The 15,532-nt window shown below is 42.1% G+C and overlaps 1 long non-coding RNA gene across 1 annotated transcript in view; it reads left to right on the top strand.

The window, feature by feature from the left end:
- The first annotated feature begins 2,323 nt into the window (after positions 1–2,323).
- LOC143104036 (uncharacterized) overlaps positions 2,324–15,532 on the top strand; it is a 66,667-nt gene continuing 53,458 nt past the window's right edge. Inside the window, exon 1 of the long non-coding RNA XR_012982983.1 lies at positions 2,324–2,800. This is a non-coding gene — a long non-coding RNA (uncharacterized LOC143104036). The remainder of the gene's footprint in view (positions 2,801–15,532) is intronic.

Here is a 15,532-nt window from a genome sequence, read left to right as displayed (position 1 = left end):
CATGTCAAACCTCATTGAAAGTTTGCTACACAACATTTGGACAATCCTATGAAATACTGAGAGAATGTATTCTGGTCTGGTGAGAGCAAAATTGAACTTTTTGGATGTCTACATCGGATGTCTACATACACACCATATTTGGAGGAGAAATGGCACTGTGCATCACCCTAAAAATACCATACCAACAATGAGCTTTGGAGTTTGTGGCATCATGGTGTGGGCTGTTTTTCATCTCATGGTACTAGCAGACTTCATTCAGTTGAAGGAATGATGAATGGAGTCATTTTGTTTTGGGAGAATCTTTACATCCACCAGGATGATGAGGATGAGACATGGCTAGACCTTTCAGCAGGACAATGATCCAAACCATTCAGAAAAGGAAACTCTCAATTGGTTTCAAAGAAAGGAAATTTAGGCCCTGACTTCAATTAAATTGAACAGTTTTGGACGTTAACTAAAGATCAGGATTCACAAGAGGGACCCATGGAATCTTCAATATTAAAGGACTATCTATTTAAAAGAATGGGCAAAAATCAGCCAGAATACTGTGACTGATTAGTTTTCGTCATACAGGAAATGCCTTGAAGCTGTCGAATAAAGTATTTAAGAAATTTCAGCAGGCGTGTTCAATACTTTTTTCCTGTGTCATTCCACTTTATTACACATAACTCTACCTATGGACTTTAATGTTTGGATTTTTTTATATGGGTGGATTACTATTATTAATAGTAATGTCTGGTGAAAATGTCATGCAAATAGCCTCATTGGAAGTATACTTACTGAAAATGTTGACGTGTTCAATACTTATTGTCCCCGCTGTATGTTTTTGTGGTTGTGAACTTATTGCAATATCACCATAACTATTCCACCTGTGTGTGCATGGTTATAATTCTGAAGTGCAAAATAGCTACAGCACAAATATTTCCATAAAAATAAGCAAGTCTGACCTCTGAATTTATTTTGAAAGTGCACCTGATTGATGCATTTAAAAGTTAAAATATACAAACATTTCTTAAATTCTTACAAAACACCCACCCACTTTTTAAAATTGTTAGTTTGGACCCCCCCACTTTTGCCGTGCGAAATACCAGTGCTGTTTTCAGCATCTGTTTAGTGCTTCATTGTCATTTTCATTGGATTCTCCCATTTGCACGTAAATCACTCATACACTTTTTTTTTTTTGTTACACGCATTCTCCCATTCCGCTTCTGTCACACACACAGTGACAAGCGCCAAATCCCCCGCAGTGTTGAAGAGATCAGTCATCCCCCTCACTTTTGATAAGATAAAAAGCCTTATAGGTACGGCAAATAAATAATAACTGACGTGTTGCCAGAACACCGACCGTATGGACCACAGAGCGGTAGCACAAAACCAATACGTCTTACAAGGTGAAAACGCAGAAAGCCTAGATTCAGCGCTAGTTATCAAGGTAATCTCTCTGATCTAGAAAATATGATTAGACAAATTAGGAAAGAAACTGACCAATGACCTTGTTAAACCAATGACCTTGCCACCTACCCTTGAATTAAGTTCACCTGAAAGCGTGGAAGTGAATGAATGTGTTGAAGCAGATGTTGAACAATGTGCAGGATTATTAAACCAGATCACCCTGACCTCAGAAATAGTTGATGATTATTGAATGTGAATAAAAGAATGGAAAATGAACCATAACTGCAAACAATGACCTCATAATAAATAATAAAGTGTGATGAATGAAATGTATCATTACAAGTATTTTAGTAGCCTGACCTTGTAAAGTCTAGGGAATTATGCATGTAAAGAATTGTATGTCTCAAACTGTGAAATGGGTAAAGTGCCTTAAACAGTTTAAATGAATGTATTCAGATTGCATTGTGTGAAGAGTTAATGCCATAAGTGTTTGTAACCTGTAAGAATGTTACCGATCTCTCTTGATGACTGTAAAAGTGTATGTTGCTAAATGTAATGTGTCACATGGTTATAATTGCCATTGAATGTAAACTGTTTGTGTAACCTCTGGAAACTATCTGTAAACATGAATGTAATGTATCATCTCCGAAATGTAACCCGGAGAAGTATGTTAATGTGTGTCATCTTAAATTGTTGGTTAAGATCAGTGACTTCTAGAATGTATTAGCTATCGTGAGAATTTTCCCAGCTATCGTGAGAATATTCCCAGCTAACGTGAGAATATTCCCAGCTATTGTGGGAACCTAGAAGGTAAACTGTCGTGAGAAAAAGATTGATTTGCCTTAGGAATGTGTGGGGGAGGACAAGTCTACCTAGTATAAATAGGGGTCGAACTAAACGAACGGGGCTGCTTTTTTTCCTTCCTTCAACTCGCTGGGTTTTTGCTTTATAATGTCGTGTGCGGTTGTCAGAATTCGTCCTCTGAAATTCGTTGAGAAGCAAAGTGTTGGACGTCGTGCCAGGCTGAGTCGCGGACCGAAACTCCGTGGAACCTGTTGCAGATATCAGACCTGCTACTCCGACAGAGAGTGACTGCAGAAGACAATCAGCTGACTTTTTCCCTTTTTTGAGGACTTACTTTTTTCCTTATATTCTCTTTTTCTCCATTTGTGGATTTACCATTTTTATTGTAATCTCTTCTCCATTTGTGGATTTACTCTTTTCCTATTTTGTGGATTTACTCTTTTTATATTTTCTACGACATTGTAACCTGCAAGTGGATATTACGCAGCATTTTGTAACATCACCAAAGTGCTGAAAAGTAAAGAACTTATTTAACCTTGGCATCTAATTCTTCAAGCAGTATTTTTTGTCTTTTCTTGGTCTTTCTACGAATTCCAGCAGGAGGGTAAGATAACTTGTCTCTTCTGTGGTTATTCATCTGTCTTTTCTAAGACTTGGGTCAGCGTGACTTTATACTGAAGGATGGTAATAAGGTCTCCACTCTTTAAAAACCTGAGCAAGAAGTAGCCTATAACCTGTGTCTCTAGATAAATTCTAGGGTCAAACATCTTCACACCTTAGCCAACTGTTCGAGACCTAGGTGTAGTCGCTCCTTATTTCATAAACATCTCAATAAATCCACCACGGAAGCCTGATCAACTTCCAAGGAGGATATTCAAAATTAGGAGTAAATACGTTATCTGCGGCGCAGAGGGAAGACGTGCGACTTCACTCGACAGTAGGTCCCTGCTATCTACAATAACCCCAAGGGGGTATCGTGGGTCTTAACTGCCTAGGCCTGGGGTTACGTCTGAGAAACGGCTGACGTTGACTAGGTTCTGGGGGTTACCTGCAGGGGGCAACACATAACATAACACTAGGTTTACGCTAGGCTATGTAAAACTCCCCATTAACAGCGTCACGTCACTAACCACAGCTAAGACTGCACAATCTCTATTCACTCTGTTGGATATCTGAAGCCAGTTTGTCTACTTAGATACTGTAAATCCTCAAATTATGGCCGGGGTCTTAAGACAAAGTACAGGCCTTTAGGGGCAGGATTGTATTCGAGACGGCCCTTTATTTCTTATGCGAGTTTTATTTTGAGACATGCGTTTCTTGGAGCGGCATACTGGTAGGCCTTCAAAAGCATGACATTTTCGGTTTAGTTTAGTATTTAATTTACTTTTGGACTGTTTGATTATATTGTTAAATGTTGGGACTGATGGGCACTGAAATCTGGGGAGGTATTTGATGATAACTATTACGTTCCATAGTTGAAAGAGTGTCGGGATTTCAAACAAACCATCCGCTTTCATTGAACGTCTGCGGTGCTGTAATGGAAACCTTATTGCGTAGCCAAGTAGCCTATTGAGTTATTTTTAAATTATGCATGATTTACTTTTTATTAATTTTGTAGGCTGGCTTTATTTTGTTATATAGAAGTATCTAAATAACCTGCAAAATGTACCAGAATTCAGGAAATTGCATCTAGTCCAAAAAATGGGGGAGGACCCCCCACTTTCACAATGCCTCCGACGCCCATGGTCCTAGTAGTAGGCTAGATCCCTTTGATACCAATGTTCATTTAACTCTGGGAGTGAGCTCACAAGCCAACGGAGAGTTGCTAGACTAGCCCTGGAAGCAAATGTAATTTGTAATTTGCTGCCGCTAGGGTGTGTCTAGATTTCTAAGCTACCAAAATGCACCAGAATACAGGAAATCACATCAAACAAATGAAAAAAATTCTGGGGGAGGACCCCCAAACCCCCCTAACGCATATGCGACAATTAGTGGGGAGCCCTTAATACATGTGGGCCCAGGGGCCCGGAAGTTTATAATCCATCCATGCCTGGTCCGTACACCTGAGAACCACTGATGTACGTTTTTTTTACTGTACGGTATAATGCTGAATGAGTCAAACAAAAATTTCCGCAGCAAAATGTTGGTTGGTTGGCCCCACCAAATCTCACTCCAAGGTTTTTTGAAAAGTTGGCAGCCCTGACAGTTTAGTTTAGAGCCTAGATAAGAAATTATTTTGCCTTAAAGTAGGCTAGGATAGGCCAAACGTTCGTGAAAAGGCTTGATTTACACACCCTGTAAAGTGCCATAATGGTTTACCAAATGACAGACAGTTGAATTTCTGAATAAAAAGAATGTTGGTACAGTTTTGAAATCTTAAACTTGTAACCCCACACAAGCATAACGTGGTTGTAGGAAGGGAATGTGCTATTTTGGAATTTTACCTGGATACAACGAATAGCCTATTTTTTGATTGGATGTCGATGGCTATTTATTTTTTTATTTGTCTGGTGAGTGGTGCGCTAGTTCTGAACCCTGCGAGAAATCCTCTTGTATCCCTGCGTCTCCTCTAGGCTACTAATTATGCAGATACCTTGACATCCCTAGTAATATTTCTGCGTGACAAATGCAAGGTGTGGCGTGTGAGTGTGTGAACTTGTTGAATTGCATGTGTCTCACGCCCATTGAGTAACCATTTGTGTAAGCAGAAATAATGTTGTGCTGAATTCTAAGAACAGAGAGTTCAAGTTAAATGTTGTTGTGCTGAGTTCTAAGAACAGAGAGTACAAGTTAAGTGTGCACCCAGACAGACAGGAACTGCACCCTGTCTGTCTGTGTGTGTGTGGGTGAGATAAGAGTATGTCACAATGAAGTCGCTATGTCTTGCTTCCTATTTTCTGTGTGCATCTGTACAATAAAAGACACAGCTTTTGGGCTGCAGAGTCAGAGACTGATGGTGTGAGGAATTCTTCCTTACATTAGCAGGCTCTCCTATTGGTACCAGAGTTTGTGGGCAAAGCCATACTACGTGTTGTCGTTCTTGTATCTATCTGTTGGGGTTAAATTCCCTGACAGTTACCAACAATGTTAACAACAAACTCAGCTTCACTGCTGCAAACAAAGTTGGCTATATGCTTCGCCATATAACGAACCAGCTAGCCTTGTGATAACAAAATCTTTACCTTTTGTTTAGTCCACTGAAAGTTATCCACATATCAAACGATTAAATACACAGTTATGGAGGAATTGTTTTGGGGAAGCAGTTGCACTATATCCCACTTTTGCTGCCTTTAAGCCACTTAAATCCATAGCCTAGATGAGCATTACGCATACGTTAGAACTTGACGTGATGGTGAAGCTAAATGCCCAAGAAACGTCACGTCATAAAAGTTGTAGGCAAAAACGTAATGACAGCTTGTTCGTGGTGGTGTAGTGCTGCCTAATTGAAATGGGATAGGAAAGGGTTATCTTACATTCGGCTATTATGTGTGGCACATTTATTGGGCTTTTAGCCTCTTTTAATTTATTTGATGAGGAACTGATAAAGACTGAGCAGCAGAAAAATCACAGTCGATACATAAATCGTTTATTATTATAATTAGGCTATTGATAGCCTACTATTAGTTTACTACTATTACTGTTACTATTATTATTATTCGGATGAGGCAAAGGAATGTAAATCTGATTCTGAAATGTTGGCTACAAACAGTCTATACTGTTGTAACTGCACTGCTGCTATTATTATGACCGTATTATAAATATGTATAAATATATTATCATATAGGTTTAGTCAGATTTTTTTTTTTTTATTTATTTTTTTTTTTCTTTTTCGCATGCCCAAATTTCTGTCAATGATTCCCGGGACACTGAAAGACCGGGGTACACGAAACTTGGTGGGCATGTAACCCCACATGGATAGCATGGAACCATCGTTTTTCGTTTTGATCTGTAGCCCCCCCGCTGGACTGGAAAGGAGGGTAGGGCAGACACAGTTTTCTGTGAATATCTCGAAAACCGTAGGGTTTAGGAGGACCATTTTTTTTTGTATGTTGATCTCAAGGGGCCATGTCAACCCATTCCATAATCACTCATTTGATGTATAGCGCCACCTAGTTAAACACAAAAAAGTAAAAATGAGGTGTTGTAATTGAAGGTATCTGTGACCTAACAAAGTCAAAACTGTACAAAATTGGAAGTGTAGGATCATTATGACACCCTCTGTATGCACGCCAAGTTTCGTGGAATTCCGTTCATGGGGGGCCACACAATAAATTAATTTATGTTACTATACACCAACTGGCCTGTAGGTGGCCGGAGACAGTTTTCTGTGAATATCTCGATAACCGTAGGGCCTAGGAGGTCCACCTTTTTTATGTATGTTGGTCTTAAGGGGGCATGTCAACCCATCCCATTACCACTTATTTCATGTATAGCGCCACCTAGTTAAAAATTAAAAAGCAAAAAATTAGGTGTTTTCATCACAATATCTCTGGCTGACAAGGTCAAAACTGCACGAAATTAAAAGTGTAGGATCATTATGACACCCTCCGAATGCATGCCAAGTTTTGTGTACTTTCGTTCATGGGGGGGCCTTACAATAAAATAATTTATGTGTACATTTAGTGACGTACACCAACAAGGATTCCCGGGACACTGAAAGACCGGGGTACACAAAACTTGGTGGGCATGTACCCCCACATGGATAGCATGGAACCGTAATTTTTCGTTTTGATCTGTAGCCCCCCCGCTGGACTGGACCCCCCGAAAGGAGGGTAGGGCAGACACAGTTCTCTGTGAATGTCTTGAGAACTGTAGGGCCTAGGATGACCATTTTTTTCCGTATGTTTGCCTCCAGGGGTCATGTTAACCCATTTCATGTGCACACATGTGCACAAACAGATACACACACACACACACACACATACATTCACAGTAATCATACGTATGACACATACTCACACAGTAGACATATGTACGCTTGCATGCACAGGCACATACGCAGGCACACACACAAGCACGCACATACACACACACACACACACACACACATGCATAACATAAACATGTACATGCACACATGCACACAATTCAAGAATTTCTCAGAATTATGAACAGGCAAGATGGAGGTGGGGTTGTATAAAATGAATTTTACATGTGAAATCTGTGAACTAATCATGTTTTGGACGAATTGAGTGTGGATAATGCAATTTAGTGAGACAGTTAGAATCATATAGGCCTTTCAGCGTGATTTATTTTTGTGGAAAAAATGCGCTGGACTGGGCGGCGGTCATATTTTGTACCGCTCTGCGGTACATCTAGTTAATTGTTAACTTCCGGGAACTATTTGAGGCTTCCATTAGCTGCCATTGTTGGAAAAAAATGGAACATTAGCGTCAATGGAGTTGTCGCAACTCTTTATATGGCTCTGTAGTTAACTAGTGGCCAATGTTACATCCCACTAGTTAAGTAGTTGCACAAAATGCCAGCCGTTTGTGTATTTATTCAAATTCCACTAGTTTACTAGTGTGAGGGGCATTTTTCTCCTGCTAGTTCATTATGGACAGTGTTTTGTCCTCACTACCTAATATTGTAAGGCTCAAATTGCCCTCTATACACTAGTGAAAGGCATTATAATGCAGATATGCTCACTAGTTAAATAGTGAGCATGTCCTGTTCCATTACTAGTGAACTAGTAAGGCCAAACATGTCAACTAGTTAACTAGTGAAGGCCAATTTGTCACTAGTTAACTAGTAAGACTACATTTTGCATTACTAGTGAACTAGATATCTCCAAAAACAGCCACTAGTGTGTGTCTTGTGCGCACTAGTTAACTAGTGAGCTGCTTCACTGCCACACATGCAAACTAGTGAGACTTAGTTAACTAGTGGACAAAAACGGTCAGCTTGTTTGTGTTTTTAGGTGTAACTAGTTAACTAGTGAACAAAATATGCATGCCACTAGTTAACTTGTAAGGCCCACAACACCCTCACTAGTAAACTAGTGGGTATTTTGGCCTTTACATGTTAACAAGTGACCATTTTGGCATCTCACTAGTTAACTATTGGGGCTGAAATGGCCTTCACTAGTTAACTAGTGGGCATTTTGGGGCACATTAGTACACTAGTGACACTTTTTGCACCTCGCTAGTTAACTAGTCGAATGGAAATTGCCATCACTAGTTCACTAGTGGGTGTTTTGGTGCACACTAAACTAGTGACACTTTTTAGACCTCACTAGTTAACTAGTGGGCATTTGTGTCTTCACTAGTTAACTAGTGAGCAGTTCTGCCTTCACTAGTTTACATGTAAGTGTCACACTGAAGCCACTAGTTTACTAGCTAGAGTACCTTTGGCCAGCATGTTAACTTGTGTGACACATGCAAATGTTGTGGGTGGGATTTCGTGAAATTCTGCACTGTGATTGGTTGTCATGTTCTATTTGGACATAGGGAGCCAATAGAAAGCCTCAATTTCCAGAATTCTCCGCCTCCTAATTTGAATTCTGCGCCACTAGTTGACTAGTGTGAATTTTGTCTTGAACTAGTTTACTAGTATACATTTATGACCTCACTAGTTAACTAGTTTGGACAAATTATGCATCAACTAGTTAACTAGTGAGCCTACTGCCATCACCTAGCCAGCTAGTAAGCCATTTATGGTTCACTAGTTAATTAGTGACATTGACCTACTGCAACTAGTTAACTAGTGAGGTGTTTTGCATTCACTAGTAAACATGTGCACATTTTTGGCTGTCACTAGTTAACTAGTGAGACCTAAAAGCCTTCAACTAGCTGACTGGTATGCATTTTGGCCTTTACTAGTTAACTAGTAGACATTTCTGGCTCTAACTAGTTAACTAGTGAAGCTAAAAAACTAGTGTGCATATTTTGGCCCTCACTAGTTCACACAAATGGCTCACTAGTTAACTAGTTGACAAAATGCCTGATATCAAGATATCAGAACAAATGCTCGCCATACACATGCATACACACAAAAATATAGACACACACATACAAACACATGCATACACACACACAGGAATAAACATTAACATGCAAACACACACTTGTGCATACCAACACACACACACATGCATGAATACACCCACACGCAGAGACAAACATACAACCCTCAGCTTATTCCGGTGGAAGTAAAACACCAGCAGTGTTGTGAATTTGTACGTGTGTGTGTGTGTGTGTGTGTGTGTGTGTGTGTGTGTTTAAGAGGGTCAGGCTGACTGCTGAACTTGTTTGTTTGTGAAACCTTCTGCTGAGGCACCACAGGGTGTTTAGTGTTTCTGAGCTAAATGAATCCTTGGCAGAAGAATGTTTAAAATAACAAACACACACACACTCACTCACTTCCATTTGAGTTCTGCTGACTCACTGCCCCCCACCCCACCAAAAAAATACAAATACAGACAGTGGCCTTGTGGAAAAGCAGACATACAGACACACACACAGACACACACACCCATATACACAAACAGAGAGGTTCCTACAGAAACAACCACCTGCTCCCTCTGTTTCTTTCTTTCTTTCTCTCTTTTTTGCTCTCCCTCTCTTTATTTATCTCTCTCCCTCATTCTCTCTCATTCTCTTTTTTCCTCATTGTCATTCACTCTCTCCCTGTCTCTCACATGCTCAATATCTCTCTTGCTCTCTCTTTCTCTGCCTCTAACCCCCTCTCTATCTCCCTCCCTCCCTCCCAACCTTCCTTGCTCTTTCTTTCTCTCTTTCTTTCTTTCTTTCTCAAGTCAACACACTCCACTTGCCAGGATGGACTTCTGGATTTCACTGGCACTCCCGCTGATAAGTAAGCTTCAAATCTCTGCTTGTAAAAAAGCAGTAACAAAGTTAAAGTTAAATCTTTACTACTTTTTAAAATCTCCTCAAAGGCTAGAAATGCTAATTTCTTAAGACCATAGCTTTACAATGTGTGTGTGTGTGCCCTTTTGTGAGTGTGTGTGTGTGTGTGTGCCTGTGCATGTGTGTGTAGGTACAGTATGTGTGTACCCCAGCCTCAGCTAGCTTCATCCACACAACTGCCACACACACACACACACACACACACACACACACACCAGTTGAGAGAGGTACACATGAGGGAACTAAGAGTGCATTCACAGGCGCCTGAGCCTCTTTCTCAAGTCTGCACAAACGTAATCCTCTTTCTTTCACACCTGTAGATGTGTGTACCTGTGTGTGTGTGTGTGCCTGCATGTGTGTGCTTTTGAGATGTGTGTACCTGTGTGTGTGTGTGTGTGTGTGCCTGCATGTGTGTGCTCTTGAGATGTGTGTATGTGTGTGTTCTCAAGTGTGTGACTGTGTGAGTCTTCTAACAGATTAAGTACTGAATGGGAGGTGAGAGGAGAGGAGAACAAAGGATAGAGAGAAGAGAGGATGGAAGATAAGAGGAGAAAATAGGAGAAGAGGGGGAGGAGAGGAAAAGGGGGAGGAGAGGAAAGGAGGAGAAGAGAAGAGGGGGAGGAAAGGAAAGAAGAGGAAAGGAGGAGAGAGGAGAGGAGAGGCAAGGAGAAGTGGGGAAGAAGAGAAGAGTAGAGAGGAGAGGGGGGAGGAGAGGAAAGGAGGAAAGGTGGAGAGGGGGGAGGAGAGGAAAGGAGGTGGGGACGGGGGGAACTGCTGCTTTGTCCATATGGAGCTGAACTCCTCTGTTAGCCGCAGCAGTCTGACATCCAACACCTTGTTAAACAGCACTGAGAAACACACTTCATACACACTCACACACACACACACACACACACACACACGACACTGAGAAACCTCTGGAAAGCCTTGATGGCTTTTCAGGAACTGTTCTCTACACCGCCTCTATGCCCCACTCTCTCTCTCTCTCTCTGATACACACACTCACACAAACACACACACACGCACACACACACACGCCTTTACACTCAAACGTGTTTTTGGAGAGTCAAGTCAGTAAAATAAAAACTACACTCATTTGAAATCAAATCCATTCATTTCATACTTAATGCCATAATTCAAAGCCGAATGAGGCTTTAACTGTGGCGCGATGTGACCGCAGCGGTCATTTCACCAGCCAGAAGAGCGTGTTGTCACGGACACACACTCGCCGTGTTGCCACGGACACACACTCGCCGTGTTGCCACGGACACACACTCGCCGTGCGCCGGTGCACTAGTGTGTTGCCTCTCTGACGAGACTCTCAGTTGCCAAAGACCTACTGGATTTGTCCTCTCCTCTCCTCCTCTCTTTTCCTCTCCTCTCCTCCTCTCTTCTCCTCTCCTCTCCTCTCCTCCTCTCTTTTCCTCTCCTCTCCTCTCCTCCTCTCTTTTCCTCTCCTCTCCTCTCCTCTTCTCTCCTCCTCTCTTTTCCTCTCCTCTTCTCTCCTCCTCTCTTTTCCTCTCCTCTCCTCTCCTCCTCTCTTTTCCTCTCCTCTCCTCTCCTCTTCTCTCCTCCTCTCTTTTCCTCTCCTCTCCTCTCCTCCTCTCCTCTCTTTTCCTCTCCTCTCCTCTCCTCTCCTCCTCACCTCTTCTCCTCTTCTCCTCTCTTCTCCTCCTCTCTTCTCCTCCTCTCTTTTCCTCTCCTCTCCTCCTCTCCTCTCCTCCTCTCCTCTCCTCCTCTCTTTTCCTCTCCTCTCCTCTCCTCTCCTCCTCTCTTTTCCTCTCCTCTCCTCTCCTCTCCTCCTCTCTTTTCCTCACCTCTCCTCTCCTCCTCTCTTTTCCTCTCCTCTCCTCCTCTCTTTTCCTATTCTCTCCTCCTCTCTTTTCCTCTCCTCTCCTCTCCTCTCCTCCTCTCTTTTCCTCTCCTCTCCTCTCCTCTCCTCTTCTCTCCTCCTCACCTCTTCTCCTCTCTTCTCCTCCTCTCCTCTCTTTTCCTCTCCTCTCCTCCTCTCTTTTCCTCTCCTCTCCTCTCCTCTTCTCTCCTCCTCACCTCTTCTCCTCTCTTCTCCTCACCTCTTCTCCTCCTCTCTTTTCCTCTCCTCTCCTCTCCTCCTCTCTTTTCCTCTCCTCTCCTCTCCTCCTCTCTTTTCCTCTCCTCTCCTCACCTCTTTTTTTCTCTTCTCATCTCTTCTTCTCTTCTCCTCTTCTCCTCACCTCTTCTCCTCTCCTCTTCTCCTCTCCTCTCCTCCTCTTCTCTCTTCTCATCTCCTCTCCTCTTCTCCTCTTCTCCTCTCCTTTATTCTCTTCTCTTCCCAGACATATGTCATTCAGGGTTCTCCATTATCACTCTGTGAAATTTCCCATCAGACGATTGGGCTACTGCTACACTTCCCAATCAGAGGATGGAGAAGTGGGCTGAGAGCCAGGGGAGGAGGGCACCATGGTGGTGGAGGTGGTGGTGGTGGTGGTGGGGTTTGGGGACTTTCCTATAGGTTAGCAGCACCTAACAGAATTGCACCTGAACATGATTATTCCAAAGCTCTCACCTCTATTTAAGGAGGGCCAGGACGTCCAATCTCTCCCAGTGTCAGGTGAGAATTAAACCTTTCATGACTCTCAATGGATGGACTGCCCAAGAGAGACTGTGTCCGTGTGTGTGTGTGTGTGTGTGTGTGTGCGTGTGTGTGACCGAGAGAGAGAGAGATTGTGTGTGAGTGTGTGTGAGTGTGAGAGAGTTCCTGAGTTGTCATGCAGATTTAATGTACAGCTTTTTTAGCTTTACCTCACAGCTTAATTGAGATTCAGCTCCCAATTAAAAAAAGCTCTCCTCTATAGCGTAGTGTTGCAAATGCAATTATTCTAGAGGAATCTAACACTTTTCAGACCGTTTCCTGTACTTTAACACATACTGGCCCCCAATCTGTGTGTGTGTGTGTGTTGGAAAAAAGTCTTCTCTCTGTAGTCAGTTAAGCACCTGTATTCCTGCTGTGTGTGTGTGTCTGTCTGTCTGTCTGTGTGTGTGTGTGTGTGTGTTGGGGGGGGGGGGCTGTATGTAAATGTGTGCATGTGTGTGTGTGTGTGAGAGAGAGAAGCCTGAACTCTCTGGTCATTTACCCGGCTGTAGGCTATAGTGTTGATGGCCGAGAGGCCGAAGGCTCCAAATTAGCCAGTGACGGCATCCCTTTCCCTAGCTTAGTTAGCTTAGCTTAATGAGCATGTTCTATTGTGTGTGTCAGGACTCTTGAAAGGTAGGCCAGAGTGTGACAATCCCCTCCACACACACACACACACACACACACACACACACACACACACACACACAGACACACACACACACACACACACACACATACACTTGCGATGCCCCCTCCCTGGCTGCTGGTTGGTTCAGGCTGACTAGCTCTGTGATGTGGGCTGTCCTGGTGTAGAACAGAGGGATTACTTTGTCTTATCTGGCGGAGGACAGCGGTGACCTTGTGAAGAAATGAGAGAGGCAATTAATACAGCAATCACTTCAGCGGCAGGGAGAGAGCGGGGGGACAGAGAGAGAGAGAGAGAGGAAGAGAGCAGTCCTCATAGTTAACCTTTTCAGCGCTAGCCTAGAAACAAAGAGAGACCTGACCAGTCTGTTTGCACTGTTACTACTAGGATCTGACATTGCTTTTCAGAGAGAGAAAGAAAGAGAGAGGGAGAAAGAGAGAGAGAGATGCAGACATTACTAAACTGTTTCCATGGTGTCTAGAACTATCTGGCATTGTTTTTTAAGAGAGAGCTTAGATTAGATTGCATTAGATTAGATTTGATTCGATACTTTGTTGTCATTGTACACAATGAAACATTGTTTGGAGCAAGTTTGAGATAAGCAGGGCATAAGAAGGAGCCCGAGGGACCTATTGTGACATCACTATATTCAATCAGCCGTGAAAAAGAAGCACAGGAACGGAACGTCCTGCAGGCAAGATTGGAGCAATGCATACACATCTATGTTCTGCGTGTGTCACTGAATAAGTAAATAAGTACACATTGATGTTCTGTGTCTCACTGAGTAAATAAATAAGTAAATAATTAACATCTATGTTCTGTGTCACTGAGTAAGTAAGCAGTCATGTAAACAGTCCTTAAGTAAACAGTAAACAGTATTGCACTTGCAATAATTGCACAGGTTAGATTGATACAAATGAAAAAGCAGCTCCAATATTGAGTGCAACACTTATTTAAAAAAGAATGACAGAGATGGAGAGAAAAGAGAGAGAGAGAGAGAGAGAGAGAGACTGTTAGCACGACCCAACTAAACTATGTACATTGCTTCTTTGAGTATCTGACATCCTTTATAAAAAAGTTATAGACTTTCTGACTGATGTCCTCTACAAATGACGTTTTTTATTTGTTATTACAAATGTGGGTTTCGTTTTTAATAAACTACAGTAGTATCTGTGGGACAAAGACATAACCCTATGCACTCTCAAGTCATAAAATATTCTTTTGTAAAAAGGGAAATGTCATTTCACACTACTAGATTAAAAGTCAGTGCTTTTAAATGCAGATTCCATCTCTAGCATTCAGCGCTGACTGGCCTTAACCATGGCAACATGCATCGGCATTCAGCTCAGTGTTCCTGTACAGAAGAATAGACACAGGCTTGCCTCGGCACTGACTTGACCTTCGGGTTTAAAACAGACACATGTTAATAATGTTCTACAAAAACCTGCAATATTTACACAAAAAGCATAAATACATATGAAAATACCTACTTTTAAATTTTTATACACTTACAAATTCAATAAACTCAATGAAAACCTTGTTAGAAACACATTCTAATAAATGTTCTGTTCCATTTTAAGGGGGAAATAAAACACAAAATAGGAAGTAAAGGTGATATAACTGATGTGTTATCAGTGTAGGATACTCAGTGCCGGTCAGTGTTGCCAATTTAGCGACTTTGTCGCTAGATTTAGCGACTTTTGGCCGTCTCTGGTGACTGAAAAGTATATCTAGCGACTGACAACAAATCTGGCGACTTTTTCGTGTGTCTGGCGACTTTTGTTTTCTCTATGCGTTATCCTTCGGTTTGCCCAGGCTGACTACAGCAGCAGCTTAAAGCGTGAGAAAAATCTTCTCGCAAAGATGCCAAACTCTGTTTCGTTGTTGAAACGTCAGAAAATCTCCCCTCTCATGCCTGTTTCGTTACATCGCGAATTTGCCCAAAGCGTTGCCCCATGATTATAAAAGGAATGACTGGCCTATATAGTAGGCTATCAGCCCATTTTATTACAAGGAAGTAGATGTTCTATAGATCTAAGCTCAGACAACGCTCATTGGAAGGTGCAGCAACTTCAGCTGAAATTACAAAAAGAGAGTCAACGAGACGATAGCAATGACATGATGACAGGGAAACAGGGACACGCTTGCCAGCATCGTTCAACAATTGAACACAGGAAGTAGGCTACAACTTCATTCACAAGCAAAGCA

This window comes from Alosa pseudoharengus, unplaced genomic scaffold (genome assembly GCF_046254945.1).
Source record: "Alosa pseudoharengus isolate Yale_2024_CS ecotype anadromous, Long Island Sound unplaced genomic scaffold, YU_APseudo_1.1 YU_APseudo_1.1_scf_5, whole genome shotgun sequence".
Taxonomy (NCBI): Eukaryota; Metazoa; Chordata; class Actinopteri; order Clupeiformes; family Clupeidae; genus Alosa; species Alosa pseudoharengus.
Note: the sequence above shows the minus strand (reverse complement) of the source record. Positions and strands in the feature narration are given on the sequence as shown.